The sequence below is a fragment of the Labrus mixtus genome, chromosome 21 (assembly GCF_963584025.1).
Source record: "Labrus mixtus chromosome 21, fLabMix1.1, whole genome shotgun sequence".
In the NCBI taxonomy this organism is placed as follows: domain Eukaryota; kingdom Metazoa; phylum Chordata; class Actinopteri; order Labriformes; family Labridae; genus Labrus; species Labrus mixtus.
The window spans coordinates 21,588,631-21,608,767 of record NC_083632.1 but is presented as its reverse complement, the minus strand read 5'-3'; the positions used below and the strand labels follow the sequence as shown (position 1 = coordinate 21,608,767).

The window sequence follows — 20,137 nt, the reverse complement described above, 5'->3', positions numbered from 1 at the left end:
GAGAAATTGCGTGACCGGCGGCGGACGCTGCTTGTACGCTTTTTACATCATCACAAATTATGAAAGGTGTGCCGTGTAATCGTGTAAAAGTGTTGCTGGAACGCGTCTCAAGACAGAACTATTTAAGACAGAACTTAACACTTATAAATTAAAGGGATGAAACTAAAAAAGCATTAGACAATTTAAAATAAAGATCTCACATACACATTTTGACTGTTTTGACAAGTTTGATCATCATCAGTTAATTTCAGCTGCGTAAGAGCTCCAGCTGTTTTAACTTTTCATGACTCCGAACAGATCTTGGACTCATCCATGTTGTCTCAATACTATCATTTAATTTTTAGTTTCGTATAAAATTGTGGAAAGATTCCCAGATTTTTTTTTATGAGCGCAGCGTGTGTGGATTTTCCTGCCAGCCAACTTGTAAAATTGTGTTTGAACGCAGCAGGTAATATTCAGTATCACGTGTAGATCTTGCAACCAGCACACAACCTGTGTAAGTGATCCTCATGCATATAATGAAACTGCTTCATTATGTTTTCTGCTCCTCGGTATGTTCTTCTCTGCCCTTTAATTTATACTGTTTATATATGTTTAATTACGTGTGACGACCCTGCTGGTTCCTGGTCCCCTGTGTCGTCTTTCTTTTGTTTCAGGTGCCAGTGGGTGTGGTCTGTGGGATCGGGGTCTGATTGACAGTGGATTTCTCAAAAAGTACACAGTAAAAGTACTTCATATTACTTGTGCATGTAGTCTAAGAAGTACTAAGTCCAACCATATCAGAATCATTGTCTACTTATGGAAGAATATTTTTTTTTACAAGACATCAAAGTCAGAAAAAAAGAACAATTATAGTGATTTATAAGGGACTTTGACAGTGGATTTCTCAAAAAGTACACAGTAAAAGTACTTCATAGTACCTGTGCATGTAGTCTAAGAAGTCCAACCATATCAGAATCATTGTCTACTTATCATCAATCATCATCATAAGACATCAAAGTCAGAAAAAAGAGTCATTATAGTGAAAGAACTATAATGACTATATATGTAAGAACATATTTTTTTCCCAGGAAAACACCTTATTTTGAAAAACGGAAGTTATCGCAGACTCGCAGTATTATTCTCAAACTAATTTCACCGACCTCCGAAGCTATTCCCGGAACAGTATTTTGTTTGCTCCCGTTTCATACACGTATATCTCATAGTCAGTTTTATGGTAAGACTTCGGCATTTATCACTTTTGTCTGGAAAAGGAGATTAATAACGGACTCGCTCTCTCTGTCTGTTACTCCTGCTCGCTCTGCAGTCCGGAGCATTTACCATAAAGATCAGAATACGTGGGCACTTCAGATTTAGGGGCGGCTCACTTCACCAGGTAAACTCGAGGAGCGGCTGGCTTCACCGCAGTAGTCAAAGTGTATGCCGAGTTTTTCAAAACACCACAACAGCTTTAGCCTAACTGGATTGATGTTACGATGTAAACTCTTCTCGGCTGTGTGTTACGTACATTCATTTAGCCTGTCACTGAAAATGCTGGGTCGGCTTTTTCCCCAACCACTGAGCTCCAACTGTCAGAGAGCCATGTCTGCTCTGGTGTTAGTTAGTTAGTTAGTTAGTTAGTTAGTTAGTTAGTTAGTTAGTTAGTTAGTTAGTTAATTAGTTAGTTAGTTAGTTAATTAGTTAGTTAGTTAGTTAGTTAGTGTACAACAAACTAGGCTACGGTTATGAGCTTATTCTGTAGGCCACTTTGTGTGTTGTTTTCTCTGTACTAACTGCCTTTTTGATTTTCTATCTGTTAGGCTACTATCCCGGAGTGGGACGTCCCATAATCCCCCCTGAAGATTGATCAGACAGCGACACCTAGTGGTAGTGTGATGGGACTGCAGGTACTATTTTGAATACAAAAGAGCAAGGAAACGGTTTCTCAAAATAATAATAATATAAACACAAAATAATGGCATTAATGGCAGATTTGAACCGACATCTAATCAGATACAGATGTTACATTTTCAGAAGCAGCAAGCAGACCAAAAGAATAGAATAAGATTCTTTGATTCAGTCCAGATCCTCTGTTATTTAGCAGCAGACCAAAAAGACATGTTTGCTGGTTATTTTAAGCCACATGGGAGGATTTAAAGTGAACACAGCTCCTGGTTGAAGTTTAGATGAGTCTTCTTGGTTCCTGTCGTGTTGTATTTTCTGTTGTTTTCTTAAGCAGGATCCAGGATCGCAGCAGGTTTTCTCTGCTGCGAAAGTGTTTCTCAACTCTTCCGGTTTTGAAGAATGACGTAAGCAAAACCAGACCAAACTGGCTCTGTATCTCATGTCGCTCTCTGTCTTTCTCTCACTCCCTCTCTCTACCCACTCCCTGATCTCCCATAGTGTCTCTCTACCAACACACTCTGACCCCAACCAACCCCCTCCGACCCCTGAGGGGCCAGAGAGTGTCCTGGAGGACTGCCGGAGGAGGGGCCTAGTCAGCCTTTTGTTCCCGCTTGCATAGCCATCCAATCCCTATCGTCTGACGTAGACCTAATGTGCCTAAATTTCCCATCATGCCCTCGTAACACTGATGATGTCCAAAAGAACCACCTTGGGTCGTACAACAGTGGGTCACACTGGGCCAATAGGCCTACAGGTACAAAACTCAAAGTACAGCACCCAGCCCAGGCGGCTCTCTAGTGTTGTCTTGTATCGATAATAAGCAGTTTAACTGTTTCTAGCAGCCACCATGAGTCAGGGAGGTGATGGGACATAGCCCTATATATTCAGACAAGGTTTTTAAAGATATTGTGTTAGTTCTCTAACACATCTATTAAAATTGGAACGATACAGAGAAGATTAGCATGGCCCCTGCGCAAAGGATGGGGCCCGATGTTCGGGGGGCCCCCGTGTGGCCAAAGCGCCTCAATGCAGCTCAAAGCAGCGCGGAGAGGGAATCAAAACAATCAGATCAAAATAACCACTGGCACCCTCTGCCGGCCGCGCGCTGTAATCGCACTCAATCCGAGGAGCGTTACACCTCCTCCTCTTGTGTTTGTGTTATGTTATATCCATATCTAGTTAAAGATGAAATAAGATCGATTAAAAAGAAAAGTCAAAGTACAATAAAAAACTGTTTTATTTATTTATTTAAAAATCAACATTAAATAACATGCAATAAAAATAGAATCAAATATATACAATACCATGTGCAAGACACAAACAATGATCTAAAAATCACTCCTTCACTTTCCGGCCGGTGCCGGGCAGCGCTCTGACCTCTGCCAGCCACTGCTCCACTGTCCTCCGCTGGGGGTCGCTGGCCTCACAGAAGGTGCTCTTAGTGTTCTTGTGGCTGCTGTGGCCGGTTGACCGCAGCCTCCTCTGGCCACACTTGGGGCAAGTCCTCGTCCCCTTGGTCAGCGGGCCGGTGCTGGGCAGCGCTCTGACCTCTGCCAGCCACTGCTCCACTGTCCTCCGCTGGGGGTCGCTGGCCTCACAGAAGGTGCTCTTAGTGTTCTTGTGGATGCTGTGGCCGGTCGAGCGCACCTTGAGCTGCCGACACTTGCGGCAGCAGATCTTCCTCCTGTTGGTCAGAGGGCCGGTGCCGGGCAGCGTTCTGACCTCTGCCAGCCACTGCGCCACTGTCCTCCGCTGGGGGTCGCTGGCCTCACAGAAGGTGCTCTTAGTCTTCTTGTGGATGCTGTGGCCGGTTGACCCCAGCATCCTCTGGCCGCACTGCCTGCAGGTCCTCTCCTTGGGGGTCTGCGTGAGGCCGATGTCGATGGCCTCCTGCTGGACCTTCCACCTCCACCTGGTGGTCTTCGGCACGTTGGTCCTCATCCAGTTCTCCAGGGTCTGACCCCCGGAAGTGGATCGGCAGAAGACCTTCTGCTTGTGCCAGAAGTGGCCGAGGATGGAGGTGGCCTCTCCGCAGGCAGTGCAGATGGAGGGCGGGGGGAGACGGGCGGAAGACGTGGAGGGGCCAGGCTGGGGGTCTTTAGGGGGGGCAGGAGCACGGCGTCGGGTGGGGGGGGGCTTTCTGACGGCAGATGAAGCTACACAGGGAGAAAGAGCAGGTTTATTATTTGTTGTTTTGGATGAGAAAAAAAAAATTCTCAATATGAACTATTACTACCATTATCATCATCAACTGTTGGTGCGATAATGTAAAATCATTTTTACTAACCTTTCTTTCCTCTCCTTCTCTTCTTCAAAACAGGAGGCCAGAAGGGCTTCTTAAAGCGGAGGTGTGGTGGAGGGCTGCGAGAGCGGTCGGCCAGGATCTCCTTCATCTCCCTTCTCCTCTCCAACCTCGTCTCCCTCTGCTCTATCTGCTTCCGTTTCTCTCTTTTGTCCCTCGTCTCCCTCTGCTCCTGTTCATCCATTCCTGCATGAGGACAAGACAGAAGAACAACAACAATGTCATGGAATGAATGGAGCTACACATTCAGAAACATTAAAAAAGTTACAGGAGTTTAAACTCACCAAACAGTTTGTCAAAAACAAGTTTCCGTTGTGGTCCTGAGCTCAGCTCTCAGTCTGTTTGTGGCAAGTGAAGGTTTGTGCAGCTTCTCTTACCTTTTCAAACCCAGTGTTTGAACTTCTCGTCCAATCAGCTCTTGCCCTTTGATCACCCATTTAACACCTGTGAGCCTAGGTTATGTCAGGTCAAGGAAGGATGACCCCCTGCTTCCCCAAGAGGTACCCCTCTGTGCCTTTGTTGTTCAGTTGACAGAGATCTGACTAATTAAGTTCAAACACTTTAGAGACTATGAACGTGACTGTGGTGGCGATATCTATAGTCTATAAATAACAGTTTCCCTTCAAGGTGACACTTGTTTGAGTAACAGTGCAAAGTGTCAAACACAGGATTAAAGTAACCGGAGTAAAACTGGACATTTATTGGTATTTTCACAACAGCGTAAGCAGCACAGAGATGGAACTATTTACAACACAGTAGAAACACTATTTACACTATTTACAAGATGTATACACAAACTATTTACAACATACACTATTTACAGTATTTACAAGGAAGATCAACTCTGGTCCAAGGAGACAAGCCATGCCTCAGCAGTGAGGCCGTTGGCAGCTGAGGGGCAGAAGCTGACCCTCTGTCCGTTGGCTCTCCTCAGCTGCCTGTGGCCCGTCTCCTTTATCTTCCTCAGCCCACACTTTCCACAGCGGCTGATGGAGGGGGCTCTGACCTTCAGAGTCACTCCCCTACTCGCTGCCTCCGCCTGCCTCTCCATCAGCCTCTTCCTGGACCAGGCAGTGGAGTGAGGCGTGTATGGGCCGGACGCAGCAGCAGAGGTGGACGCTGCAGCAGCAGCAGCAGCAGCAGCTGCAGCAGCAGAGGTGGACGCTGCAGCGGGGGCAGCCTGGACGGGGGGCTCCTGCTCCGGCTCCAGTGTGGGCTCAGATGAGTAGATGGAGGAGCCCGGGTCCGGAGGGGGATGCTCCATCCCCTCCAGGTTCTTCTCCCTGGTCCTCAGCTGCTCCAGGCCCCCCTGGGCCCCAGCAGGGGCCTGTAGGGCGGGCGTGGCCAAGTCCAGGGTGGCCTTCGCGTGTCTCGACGAGTACCTCTGGTGCCTGGAGATTAAAGGGAGAGTTAGAGTGGAACAGGGACCTTTAACATGAGAGTGTGTCATGAAGCACAGTGGACGGGAGTCTTACCACTGAGAGAGGGTTGCCTGGTTCACGTTGAACAGCTGGAGGGGCGTCCTGGTACTGAGGGCCGGGTGGCTAGTTGTCAAATACCTGATGGAATTATAGTCCCTCAGAACCAGGACCCAGCGGTTAATCAGGCAACCCATCTGCCTCTTGCTGGTGGGATGGAGGCTGCAGAGCTCCAGGAACACGGCCTCCACCAGCCGGCTGGTGTTGGGCCACGTGGCCGGCCCGCTGCCGGTCCCCGCAAGGCAGCTGTGGCCAGGCAGAGGAGAAGGAGAGAGGGAGAGAGAGAGAGAGAGAGAGAGAGAGAGAGAGAGAGAGAGAGATTAGTGGGATGGAAACACACAGACTGCTGGATGTGGAACACAGCAGGTCTCTGCAAACACGTACCGCTTGAGGCTCTCTATCCCCGGAGCCGCTGTGGTGGTTTTGGCTTTGGCCTTCTTGAACCTCCCCTTTGTCAGCTCAGGCCTGTAGCGCACTGGATACACTACAGGAGCCCTGTCTGCATCGGGGAGGCTCTGCCAAAGCCTGACCACCTCCTCCACCTCAGCGTTGCTGATGTAGCCCTTCCTGCAGTGCTCCACCAGAAACTTGGCCAGCCGGACCACATGCTGGTAGCCAGGCACTCCGCTGGGGTCAACACAGCTCTGGAACACAGAAACAACATGAGCACATCAGTCCATCACTTCTTCAACATGCCATCAGACCAACATGAAGAAGTAGCTTCTCTTAAACATTACTAACCCCAGAGCTGCTGCCTGGCTCCTCCTGGCCACCAGGGCAGGCCGGCTGGGCAGGGAGAGGGGGCTGCAGCAGTGGCGGCTGCTGCAGTGGCTGTGGCTGCTGAAACGGCTCCTCCTCAGGGTTGAAGGCCATCAGCAGCTCATGTCCTATGTCCTCCTCCTCCTCCTCCTCCTCCTCCTCCTCCTCCTCCTCCTCCTCCTCCTGGTGCTCTCCAGCCTCGTCCCCGTCAGGCTCGTCCGGGTCATCGGGGAAGGTCTGCAGAACCTTCCCTGTCTGGTTATACAGGTAGCTGACCCCGATCAGCTCACCTAAAGAGAGTATCTGAGTGTTATAGACTTCTTCTGTGTTTCTATTTACTTAGGTTACTACAATATGGACGAGTGAAACACTGGCTTAACACTTGTAGACGCTTATTCATAAAAAGACTACACTAAGCTTTTGCATGTTGCGCTGTCATTATTACCTGTATACGGCAGAGGCTCCCTGCAGCCCTCAGCAAGCGGCACCCCATACAACTCCTGGCTGAGCTGGCTGAGGCTGTGCAGGGTCCGGCTGCTGGACACCTTGGCAGCCGACCCAACCGTGCCCGCCGCCGCATGGAACCGGTCGTTGTTCCACTGTGTGAGTCCCTCCAACAGGAACATCTGATAATGGCAACCACTTGCAGAGGTGCCTGCAACATGAGAGAGAGACATCAGGAATATGAACACATGGAGAAGTAAAACAACAGTGACAGTCACACGTGTACGGTGTGTGTGTGTGTGTTTGTGTGTGTGTGTGTGTGTGTTTGTGTGTGTGTGTGTGTGTGTGTGTGTGTGTGTGTGTGTGTGTGTGTGTGTGTGTGTGTGTGTGTGTGTGTGTGTGTGTGTGTGTGTGTGTGTGTGTGTGTGTGTGTGTGTGTGTGTGTGTGTGTGTGTGTGTGTGTGTGTGTGTGTGTGAGTGTGTGAGAGTGTGAGAGAGAGACTCACCTGGGATGAACCTGTTGAGGTGCAGGTGGAACGACTCCAGCGACGTCGACCCTCGGGCACATCTGTACACCGGGAGCACCACCCCCCCCTTAGTCACCTGACGGGTTCTGGTGTAAAGGGGAACTCCAGGAGGATCCTGATGTGGAGAGAAGGACGGAATCAGTCAACACCTACTTTATAAACTTAAATACTTAACCTACAGTCTTCACGTCAGAACAGATGCAGCCGTACCTGGATACAGGGGACGTGGATCCTCTGGGTGCTCCAGATGTTCTCCATGCGGCGCCAGTCCAGCAGTGGGAAGCCCATAGTGTCTGTGGCACTGCGGTACGCCTCCACTGCCTCACTCAGGAGACGCTCGGTCTCTGCCGCCCCGCGAGTGCGCCGACGACAGTGCAGAGCCATCTCCCTCATGGTCGGGGTCGGACCCTGGGACTGGTCCAGCTGCTTGGCCCTCTTCAGGAGGGACATGTCCTCCGGGTCCCACTCGAAGATGCAGCTGGACAGACGCCGCATGAAGCAGGAGTAGAGCGGGTGGCTCTCCGTGTGCACACCTGCCGCCAACCTACGGATGTAGTGCCAGATGTCCAGTCTGACGGCCAGGTGTTTCCACGCGGGGAAGAGAGCAGCAGCTGCGCAGGTCCCTCCGTCCCGCCTGCAGCAGTCTCTATCCACGTAGAGCACGGACGGAGGAGCCTTGCCCACCCGCTCATACCTGTTCTGCAGGCCCTCTGCCATCTCCCGCAGCCCGTTGTAGCCCTCCGCCACCGTCAGCACCGAGATGAGGACCTGCCCCATTTCGTTGCCCACACTGGTCATCCAGCTGGCCGTGTGGGCGTCGGCTCCGGCCAGCTTCCTGGTGACCTGCAGAGGAGAGGTGCCTCGTCCGTCAGTTAAGGGGCAGATGCTACATGTCGCCAGCAAATATTAAGCACACCATTAGTTTTTAATTACACCGAACCCTTCTCACCTTCTTGGTGGAGTCCATCTTCAAGATGGAGCCGAAGGTGGAGGTGACCTTCGCCCTCAGCTCTTCGATACGGCTGAAGGTGTCCCTGGCGTAGGTGGAGAGCAGCCAGCTGCTGCCAGGGACAGGCTCCAGCAGGGGCAGGGGTGAAGGAGGAGGCAGCTGCACCCCGGGGACCTTAAACCCATAGCACACACGGAGGTAGCGGTGGCAGCGCCTCAACCGCTCCTCCGTGTGCTGTTTCACCAGGAAGGTGCGCAGGCGGCTGGAGCTGTTGCCCAGCGTGCGCTGGCTCATCTGGGCCAGCACCTTCCTGTCCACGGCCAGTCTGCAGCACAGAGACAGGTTCACAGGTCAACAGCACACCCTTCACTTGGCTGATGTAAAGCATAGAACTGTGAGCAGCACTGCAATGTAGTACTGCATGTTTGTTGCTGAGACTGACTGATGTGTGGGAGGCCCTACTTGAGAACACAGGACTGTGATTGGTGATAGTTTTGCATTTAAGTTGAAATAGGCTCATGTTTGGGACTATAACTCAAAACACTCTGTCTGCAGGACTATAATCTTTCACTTAAGTGTGTTGTTTTTATTTTATTTTTCTTTATCTATTTTTTTCTTTTATTTATAGTATATTTTTGTTTTGTTTATTTGATAGTCTTGTTTATTTACTTGTTTTATTTGTATGCTGCTTCCTTTGGTTTGCTTTTGATGTTCTCTTTGATGTATTGTGTAAATTCTGAATATGTGTGGGGCCCTGCTGGAGCTAATGGGGATCCTAATAAACTAAATTAAACCAATGTTTACCTGTACGTCATGACGGCGGGGAAGAGGTTCTGGTGCTCCAGATGCAGCTGGTCCCTCACGCACCTGTCCCATCCAGACACCTTCTTCTTGCAGTATCTGAGGGACAACAGTTACACATGATTTACCTTAGTGTTGGTGTTCTGCTTCATACAGCACCAACAAACATTCTGATCCTACTCGTCATTACCTGCACTCCAGGTACTCCGTCGCCATGAAGTACCAACCGTCAGTGTCCAGAACTTTGCGGACCGTCTTATAGACTCCGCAGCCTGTGAGCCTGCGTTCGCATCTCGGACACTTCAGGTGGTACTGCCACATGCGGTACGGGGCCCAGAAGAAAAAGGGCCGCAGGAAGAAGCTGTCGGGCGATGAGGGACGCTGCAGGTAGACCAGGCGAGGAGCAGGCGGGTGGTACCACAGCTGCAGCTCGTTGGCCAGGACCGCCTTCCCCGTCCTGTCCGTCACAAAGAGGGCCTTGCTGACCCAGTCCTGCTGCTGTGGGGGAAGGCTTCTTTTCCAGCCTGCAGGCAGGAGGAGCTGAAACGACAACCCAACGTTCACTGAGCTGCAGCTTTCAACTGCACAGCTACACACTTAGAAACAGACACTCAACTTTCACAACAACACACCTGCGCAGGAGGAGGAGGAGCAACCAGCACCACAGCAGCAGGCGGGTGTTGTGGAGGGGCCCGACGTACCACCACAGCAGCAGCAGGCGGTGGTGGTGGTGGTGGTGGTGGTGGTGGCGGTGGTGGCTGAGATGCTGTTAACCACAGAAAAATAAATGTATTATCAATTAGGAGACACAGTCTCATTGTGGCCTTACACACAGCTGGAATAAACACTCACCTGAAGCAGCAGCCTCCTGCTCGGCGACAGCAGCAGCTTCCACCATGAGCCGGTCGTCCTCATCCTCAGAGGAACCTGGAGACACAAGAAAAAAAAAATTCTTTAGCTGTCAGTTAACAATAGAGAACAGGCTAAAGCACCTTTGAAAGCAGGCGTCAGGTAAAACACTGAATGAGAGTGGAAACCTACTTGACAGGACTACTGCCCTTCTCTTCCTCTGGGGGGGGGGTCTGGTGGAAGGGGCCATGGCGAAGGATGCAGAGGAAGAGGCAGCAGTGGTGGAGGCCTCCCTGTCCCTCTTCACCACATACTGCCTCAACATGGCCAACCTGGAGGCAGGATGCTGCACTGCCGTGCTCCGCAGCCAATTCCTGTAGCTGATGAAATTATAACAAAGTTTTATAGATAGATAGATAGATCATGTAAACTGTGTGCACACAAAGTTCCCACATTGCCTGCTTCATACCTGCTGGTCTCTGCATCCTTCGCCTCATAGAACTCCCTGTAGGTCAGGGCGGCGTGCTTCCCGAAGCCCACCGCCTGCTGACCTTCTGCCTCCGTGCCCGTCCTCCTCTTCACCGCTATGGCCGCCACCACAGCAGGAAAGAGACGGGCGTACTCCAGCAGGGAGTCCTTGTGGCAGGTGAGGGGGCTGCTGCCGTCTCCCCCCCCCTCACGCTCCTTCTCGTGGCCAGCCAGCAGGTTGGCCGTGTAGCCGACGTCGTTGGCCAGCAGCCACTGGAAGGTCTGACCCCAGTACTGACCAAACAGCACCCTCATCCTGCTGAGGACGAGCCGCTGGTCAGACGGGTCCCCTCCCAGCGCTGTGACCCGGGCCCGAGCATCGGCCACTGCCCTCTGGCCAGAGGGCAGTGGGGGGGCCGGCTGGCTGGCCTGGCTGGCCCTGGCCTTCGCCTTCTGGGCCACCTGCACGGCCTCAGGGCTGGCCTGGAGCCGCAGCTCGGTGGACCACGCCAGATAAACGAAGGCCGGTGTGAAATCCATGCTACACAAGAGAACAGAACATGTGAGAAGCTGGAGGAACATCATCATTTCCCATGGCTGAGAATATCACAGTTTGCATACATGCTGACAGAGAAAAGGATCAGGCAGACTGTGATTTAAAGCTACTGAATCCTCCCCATACTCTGAATGTGTATTTGAGCTTTCTTGTCTGTGCTGCTGCAACACCCGAATTTCCCCTCTGGGGATCAATAAAGTATTATCCTATCCTATCCTTCACCGTCACTTAGTATGGCTTTATTCTCACTTTATATAGCTTTACAGACGCTTCAAATGATTTAAACTATTCTTTTCAGTGATTTCTATTCTATGGGCAGTGTAACTGCACACGGTCTGAATAAACGCCATTTTATATAGTCTCGGACAGACTGTTACAACACTATAACGTCCACAGATTAACAGTTTTATAAGTGTTATAATACAGTTGTGAATTCGGCATATAAAAAATATAGAATAGTGATAATCTAGTAGAGTTTAGACTTTTTAAACTCTCATATGGCGATATTTTGTCATTTGAGGTTTAGAACGCTCCGTTAAAAAGGCAGATTTTTTAACGGAGTTTGGTTCAAATACATTCCGCATTTCCCTGAAGTTATTTTATCACATAGCAGGTCACAGACTGACTTGGAATGAATGGAAAGTTTAAACAGAAACATGTTCAAGTCTAACCAGCGGGTAATTCCTTTAAAAATGAATAGAAATAAGCAGCGACATTCAACTGAAGCTAAAACAGCGTCCCGTAGACACTACAGTAGCGCCAAGCTTAAGCTAGCTTCGTGTCTTTCATTAACTATTTTCACAACGTTAAAATACTGATAACAGCCTCCTAACTTTGAACTCCTAACTTTGAACCGTAACACAAAACGAACCGTTAGGAAGCTATCATCTTTTAGCCTCTCGGCACATTAAGCTCGTTTACTAACGTTTATGACATTTTCTCAACCCGTACACTCAGGTTACATTAAAAGTATTGAATGTAAACCTTTTACCTTTTAATGTTGAGTGTTCTTTTAATGTCGAGTGTTTTAAAATTGTGTCCGCTCTCTCTCTGTGGCGATAACAGACTGACAGTCTCCGTTTACGGAGAGTTGGACCGCGAAGGAAAAAGTGAGAGAGCCAATCAGAGGGGTCGTGTAAGTGAGAAGGGCCGATCTCTCAGCCAATCAAAACCCAGGCAAAGTGAAACAAGTGAGAGGCTAATTCAGACAAGTGAGACCCGAAGATGGCTTTCCTCTGGGCGCAAAGGATGGGGCCCGATGTTCGGGGGGCCCCCGTGTGGCCAAAGCGCCTCAATGCAGCTCAAAGCAGCGCGGAGAGGGAATCAAAACAATCAGATCAAAATAACCACTGGCACCCTCTGCCGGCCGCGCGCTGTAATCGCACTCAATCCGAGGAGCGTTACACCTCCTCCTCTTGTGTTTGTGTTATGTTATATCCATATCTAGTTAAAGATGAAATAAGATCGATTAAAAAGAAAAGTCAAAGTACAATAAAAAACTGTTTTATTTATTTATTTAAAAATCAACATTAAATAACATGCAATAAAAATAGAATCAAATATATACAATACCATGTGCAAGACACAAACAATGATCTAAAAATCACTCCTTCACTTTCCGGCCGGTGCCGGGCAGCGCTCTGACCTCTGCCAGCCACTGCTCCACTGTCCTCCGCTGGGGGTCGCTGGCCTCACAGAAGGTGCTCTTAGTGTTCTTGTGGCTGCTGTGGCCGGTTGACCGCAGCCTCCTCTGGCCACACTTGGGGCAAGTCCTCGTCCCCTTGGTCAGCGGGCCGGTGCTGGGCAGCGCTCTGACCTCTGCCAGCCACTGCTCCACTGTCCTCCGCTGGGGGTCGCTGGCCTCACAGAAGGTGCTCTTAGTGTTCTTGTGGATGCTGTGGCCGGTCGAGCGCACCTTGAGCTGCCGACACTTGCGGCAGCAGATCTTCCTCCTGTTGGTCAGAGGGCCGGTGCCGGGCAGCGTTCTGACCTCTGCCAGCCACTGCGCCACTGTCCTCCGCTGGGGGTCGCTGGCCTCACAGAAGGTGCTCTTAGTCTTCTTGTGGATGCTGTGGCCGGTTGACCCCAGCATCCTCTGGCCGCACTGCCTGCAGGTCCTCTCCTTGGGGGTCTGCGTGAGGCCGATGTCGATGGCCTCCTGCTGGACCTTCCACCTCCACCTGGTGGTCTTCGGCACGTTGGTCCTCATCCAGTTCTCCAGGGTCTGACCCCCGGAAGTGGATCGGCAGAAGACCTTCTGCTTGTGCCAGAAGTGGCCGAGGATGGAGGTGGCCTCTCCGCAGGCAGTGCAGATGGAGGGCGGGGGGAGACGGGCGGAAGACGTGGAGGGGCCAGGCTGGGGGTCTTTAGGGGGGGCAGGAGCACGGCGTCGGGTGGGGGGGGGCTTTCTGACGGCAGATGAAGCTACACAGGGAGAAAGAGCAGGTTTATTATTTGTTGTTTTGGATGAGAAAAAAAAAATTCTCAATATGAACTATTACTACCATTATCATCATCAACTGTTGGTGCGATAATGTAAAATCATTTTTACTAACCTTTCTTTCCTCTCCTTCTCTTCTTCAAAACAGGAGGCCAGAAGGGCTTCTTAAAGCGGAGGTGTGGTGGAGGGCTGCGAGAGCGGTCGGCCAGGATCTCCTTCATCTCCCTTCTCCTCTCCAACCTCGTCTCCCTCTGCTCTATCTGCTTCCGTTTCTCTCTTTTGTCCCTCGTCTCCCTCTGCTCCTGTTCATCCATTCCTGCATGAGGACAAGACAGAAGAACAACAACAATGTCATGGAATGAATGGAGCTACACATTCAGAAACATTAAAAAAGTTACAGGAGTTTAAACTCACCAAACAGTTTGTCAAAAACAAGTTTCCGTTGTGGTCCTGAGCTCAGCTCTCAGTCTGTTTGTGGCAAGTGAAGGTTTGTGCAGCTTCTCTTACCTTTTCAAACCCAGTGTTTGAACTTCTCGTCCAATCAGCTCTTGCCCTTTGATCACCCATTTAACACCTGTGAGCCTAGGTTATGTCAGGTCAAGGAAGGATGACCCCCTGCTTCCCCAAGAGGTACCCCTCTGTGCCTTTGTTGTTCAGTTGACAGAGATCTGACTAATTAAGTTCAAACACTTTAGAGACTATGAACGTGACTGTGGTGGCGATATCTATAGTCTATAAATAACAGTTTCCCTTCAAGGTGACACTTGTTTGAGTAACAGTGCAAAGTGTCAAACACAGGATTAAAGTAACCGGAGTAAAACTGGACATTTATTGGTATTTTCACAACAGCGTAAGCAGCACAGAGATGGAACTATTTACAACACAGTAGAAACACTATTTACACTATTTACAAGATGTATACACAAACTATTTACAACATACACTATTTACAGTATTTACAAGGAAGATCAACTCTGGTCCAAGGAGACAAGCCATGCCTCAGCAGTGAGGCCGTTGGCAGCTGAGGGGCAGAAGCTGACCCTCTGTCCGTTGGCTCTCCTCAGCTGCCTGTGGCCCGTCTCCTTTATCTTCCTCAGCCCACACTTTCCACAGCGGCTGATGGAGGGGGCTCTGACCTTCAGAGTCACTCCCCTACTCGCTGCCTCCGCCTGCCTCTCCATCAGCCTCTTCCTGGACCAGGCAGTGGAGTGAGGCGTGTATGGGCCGGACGCAGCAGCAGAGGTGGACGCTGCAGCAGCAGCAGCAGCAGCAGCTGCAGCAGCAGAGGTGGACGCTGCAGCGGGGGCAGCCTGGACGGGGGGCTCCTGCTCCGGCTCCAGTGTGGGCTCAGATGAGTAGATGGAGGAGCCCGGGTCCGGAGGGGGATGCTCCATCCCCTCCAGGTTCTTCTCCCTGGTCCTCAGCTGCTCCAGGCCCCCCTGGGCCCCAGCAGGGGCCTGTAGGGCGGGCGTGGCCAAGTCCAGGGTGGCCTTCGCGTGTCTCGACGAGTACCTCTGGTGCCTGGAGATTAAAGGGAGAGTTAGAGTGGAACAGGGACCTTTAACATGAGAGTGTGTCATGAAGCACAGTGGACGGGAGTCTTACCACTGAGAGAGGGTTGCCTGGTTCACGTTGAACAGCTGGAGGGGCGTCCTGGTACTGAGGGCCGGGTGGCTAGTTGTCAAATACCTGATGGAATTATAGTCCCTCAGAACCAGGACCCAGCGGTTAATCAGGCAACCCATCTGCCTCTTGCTGGTGGGATGGAGGCTGCAGAGCTCCAGGAACACGGCCTCCACCAGCCGGCTGGTGTTGGGCCACGTGGCCGGCCCGCTGCCGGTCCCCGCAAGGCAGCTGTGGCCAGGCAGAGGAGAAGGAGAGAGGGAGAGAGAGAGAGAGAGAGAGAGAGAGAGAGAGAGAGAGAGAGATTAGTGGGATGGAAACACACAGACTGCTGGATGTGGAACACAGCAGGTCTCTGCAAACACGTACCGCTTGAGGCTCTCTATCCCCGGAGCCGCTGTGGTGGTTTTGGCTTTGGCCTTCTTGAACCTCCCCTTTGTCAGCTCAGGCCTGTAGCGCACTGGATACACTACAGGAGCCCTGTCTGCATCGGGGAGGCTCTGCCAAAGCCTGACCACCTCCTCCACCTCAGCGTTGCTGATGTAGCCCTTCCTGCAGTGCTCCACCAGAAACTTGGCCAGCCGGACCACATGCTGGTAGCCAGGCACTCCGCTGGGGTCAACACAGCTCTGGAACACAGAAACAACATGAGCACATCAGTCCATCACTTCTTCAACATGCCATCAGACCAACATGAAGAAGTAGCTTCTCTTAAACATTACTAACCCCAGAGCTGCTGCCTGGCTCCTCCTGGCCACCAGGGCAGGCCGGCTGGGCAGGGAGAGGGGGCTGCAGCAGTGGCGGCTGCTGCAGTGGCTGTGGCTGCTGAAACGGCTCCTCCTCAGGGTTGAAGGCCATCAGCAGCTCATGTCCTATGTCCTCCTCCTCCTCCTCCTCCTCCTCCTCCTCCTCCTCCTCCTCCTCCTCCTGGTGCTCTCCAGCCTCGTCCCCGTCAGGCTCGTCCGGGTCATCGGGGAAGGTCTGCAGAACCTTCCCTGTCTGGTTATACAGGTAGCTGACCCCGATCAGCTCACCTAAAGAGAGTATCTGAGTGTTATAGACTTCTTCTGTGTTTCTATTTACTTAGGTTACTACAATATGGACGAGTGAAACACTGGCTTAACACTTGTAGACGCTTATTCATAAAAAGACTACACTAAGCTTTTGCATGTTGCGCTGTCATTATTACCTGTATACGGCAGAGGCTCCCTGCAGCCCTCAGCAAGCGGCACCCCATACAACTCCTGGCTGAGCTGGCTGAGGCTGTGCAGGGTCCGGCTGCTGGACACCTTGGCAGCCGACCCAACCGTGCCCGCCGCCGCATGGAACCGGTCGTTGTTCCACTGTGTGAGTCCCTCCAACAGGAACATCTGATAATGGCAACCACTTGCAGAGGTGCCTGCAACATGAGAGAGAGACATCAGGAATATGAACACATGGAGAAGTAAAACAACAGTGACAGTCACACGTGTACGGTGTGTGTGTGTGTGTTTGTGTGTGTGTGTGTGTGTGTTTGTGTGTGTGTGTGTGTGTGTGTGTGTGTGTGTGTGTGTGTGTGTGTGTGTGTGTGTGTGTGTGTGTGTGTGTGTGTGTGTGTGTGTGTGTGTGTGTGTGTGTGTGTGTGTGTGTGTGTGTGTGTGTGTGTGTGTGTGTGTGTGTGTGTGTGAGTGTGTGAGAGTGTGAGAGAGAGACTCACCTGGGATGAACCTGTTGAGGTGCAGGTGGAACGACTCCAGCGACGTCGACCCTCGGGCACATCTGTACACCGGGAGCACCACCCCCCCCTTAGTCACCTGACGGGTTCTGGTGTAAAGGGGAACTCCAGGAGGATCCTGATGTGGAGAGAAGGACGGAATCAGTCAACACCTACTTTATAAACTTAAATACTTAACCTACAGTCTTCACGTCAGAACAGATGCAGCCGTACCTGGATACAGGGGACGTGGATCCTCTGGGTGCTCCAGATGTTCTCCATGCGGCGCCAGTCCAGCAGTGGGAAGCCCATAGTGTCTGTGGCACTGCGGTACGCCTCCACTGCCTCACTCAGGAGACGCTCGGTCTCTGCCGCCCCGCGAGTGCGCCGACGACAGTGCAGAGCCATCTCCCTCATGGTCGGGGTCGGACCCTGGGACTGGTCCAGCTGCTTGGCCCTCTTCAGGAGGGACATGTCCTCCGGGTCCCACTCGAAGATGCAGCTGGACAGACGCCGCATGAAGCAGGAGTAGAGCGGGTGGCTCTCCGTGTGCACACCTGCCGCCAACCTACGGATGTAGTGCCAGATGTCCAGTCTGACGGCCAGGTGTTTCCACGCGGGGAAGAGAGCAGCAGCTGCGCAGGTCCCTCCGTCCCGCCTGCAGCAGTCTCTATCCACGTAGAGCACGGACGGAGGAGCCTTGCCCACCCGCTCATACCTGTTCTGCAGGCCCTCTGCCATCTCCCGCAGCCCGTTGTAGCCCTCCGCCACCGTCAGCACCGAGATGAGGACCTGCCCCATTTCGTTGCCCACACTGGTCATCCAGCTGGCCGTGTGGGCGTCGGCTCCGGCCAGCTTCCTGGTGACCTGCAGAGGAGAGGTGCCTCGTCCGTCAGTTAAGGGGCAGATGCTACATGTCGCCAGCAAATATTAAGCACACCATTAGTTTTTAATTACACCGAACCCTTCTCACCTTCTTGGTGGAGTCCATCTTCAAGATGGAGCCGAAGGTGGAGGTGACCTTCGCCCTCAGCTCTTCGATACGGCTGAAGGTGTCCCTGGCGTAGGTGGAGAGCAGCCAGCTGCTGCCAGGGACAGGCTCCAGCAGGGGCAGGGGTGAAGGAGGAGGCAGCTGCACCCCGGGGACCTTAAACCCATAGCACACACGGAGGTAGCGGTGGCAGCGCCTCAACCGCTCCTCCGTGTGCTGTTTCACCAGGAAGGTGCGCAGGCGGCTGGAGCTGTTGCCCAGCGTGCGCTGGCTCATCTGGGCCAGCACCTTCCTGTCCACGGCCAGTCTGCAGCACAGAGACAGGTTCACAGGTCAACAGCACACCCTTCACTTGGCTGATGTAAAGCATAGAACTGTGAGCAGCACTGCAATGTAGTACTGCATGTTTGTTGCTGAGACTGACTGATGTGTGGGAGGCCCTACTTGAGAACACAGGACTGTGATTGGTGATAGTTTTGCATTTAAGTTGAAATAGGCTCATGTTTGGGACTATAACTCAAAACACTCTGTCTGCAGGACTATAATCTTTCACTTAAGTGTGTTGTTTTTATTTTATTTTTCTTTATCTATTTTTTTCTTTTATTTATAGTATATTTTTGTTTTGTTTATTTGATAGTCTTGTTTATTTACTTGTTTTATTTGTATGCTGCTTCCTTTGGTTTGCTTTTGATGTTCTCTTTGATGTATTGTGTAAATTCTGAATATGTGTGGGGCCCTGCTGGAGCTAATGGGGATCCTAATAAACTAAATTAAACCAATGTTTACCTGTACGTCATGACGGCGGGGAAGAGGTTCTGGTGCTCCAGATGCAGCTGGTCCCTCACGCACCTGTCCCATCCAGACACCTTCTTCTTGCAGTATCTGAGGGACAACAGTTACACATGATTTACCTTAGTGTTGGTGTTCTGCTTCATACAGCACCAACAAACATTCTGATCCTACTCGTCATTACCTGCACTCCAGGTACTCCGTCGCCATGAAGTACCAACCGTCAGTGTCCAGAACTTTGCGGACCGTCTTATAGACTCCGCAGCCTGTGAGCCTGCGTTCGCATCTCGGACACTTCAGGTGGTACTGCCACATGCGGTACGGGGCCCAGAAGAAAAAGGGCCGCAGGAAGAAGCTGTCGGGCGATGAGGGACGCTGCAGGTAGACCAGGCGAGGAGCAGGCGGGTGGTACCACAGCTGCAGCTCGTTGGCCAGGACCGCCTTCCCCGTCCTGTCCGTCACAAAGAGGGCCTTGCTGACCCAGTCCTGCTGCTGTGGGGGAAGGCTTCTTTTCCAGCCTGCAGGCAGGAGGAGCTGAAACGACAACCCAACGTTCACTGAGCTGCAGCTTTCAACTGCACAGCTACACACTTAGAAACAGACACTCAACTTTCACAACAACACACCTGCGCAGGAGGAGGAGGAGCAACCAGCACCACAGCAGCAGGCGGGTGTTGTGGAGGGGCCCGACGTACCACCACAGCAGCAGCAGGCGGTGGTGGTGGTGGTGGTGGTGGTGGTGGCGGTGGTGGCTGAGATGCTGTTAACCACAGAAAAATAAATGTATTATCAATTAGGAGACACAGTCTCATTGTGGCCTTACACACAGCTGGAATAAACACTCACCTGAAGCAGCAGCCTCCTGCTCGGCGACAGCAGCAGCTTCCACCATGAGCCGGTCGTCCTCATCCTCAGAGGAACCTGGAGACACAAGAAAAAAAAAATTCTTTAGCTGTCAGTTAACAATAGAGAACAGGCTAAAGCACCTTTGAAAGCAGGCGTCAGGTAAAACACTGAATGAGAGTGGAAACCTACTTGACAGGACTACTGCCCTTCTCTTCCTCTGGGGGGGGGGTCTGGTGGAAGGGGCCATGGCGAAGGATGCAGAGGAAGAGGCAGCAGTGGTGGAGGCCTCCCTGTCCCTCTTCACCACATACTGCCTCAACATGGCCAACCTGGAGGCAGGATGCTGCACTGCCGTGCTCCGCAGCCAATTCCTGTAGCTGATGAAATTATAACAAAGTTTTATAGATAGATAGATAGATCATGTAAACTGTGTGCACACAAAGTTCCCACATTGCCTGCTTCATACCTGCTGGTCTCTGCATCCTTCGCCTCATAGAACTCCCTGTAGGTCAGGGCGGCGTGCTTCCCGAAGCCCACCGCCTGCTGACCTTCTGCCTCCGTGCCCGTCCTCCTCTTCACCGCTATGGCCGCCACCACAGCAGGAAAGAGACGGGCGTACTCCAGCAGGGAGTCCTTGTGGCAGGTGAGGGGGCTGCTGCCGTCTCCCCCCCCCTCACGCTCCTTCTCGTGGCCAGCCAGCAGGTTGGCCGTGTAGCCGACGTCGTTGGCCAGCAGCCA

The 20,137-nt window shown here is 51.8% G+C and overlaps 1 long non-coding RNA gene and 1 pseudogene across 6 annotated transcripts; both read left to right on the top strand.

Annotated features, from left to right (window-relative positions):
• Positions 1-25: 25 nt before the first annotated feature.
• Positions 26-10,856, top strand: LOC132955220 (uncharacterized). 6 transcript variants are annotated; one of them, XR_009665911.1, is made up of 3 exons: positions 26-714; positions 1,800-1,886; positions 10,596-10,856. It is a non-coding gene; the product is annotated as an uncharacterized LOC132955220 (long non-coding RNA). The 6 variants fall into 6 exon arrangements; XR_009665909.1 differs by lacking the exon at positions 10,596-10,856 and adding an exon at positions 2,216-3,086; XR_009665910.1 differs by lacking the exons at positions 26-714; positions 10,596-10,856 and adding exons at positions 1,092-1,417; positions 2,216-3,086.
• On the top strand, positions 2,793-2,867 carry LOC132956028 (U6 spliceosomal RNA; annotated as a pseudogene).
• Positions 10,857-20,137: the final 9,281 nt, after the last annotated feature.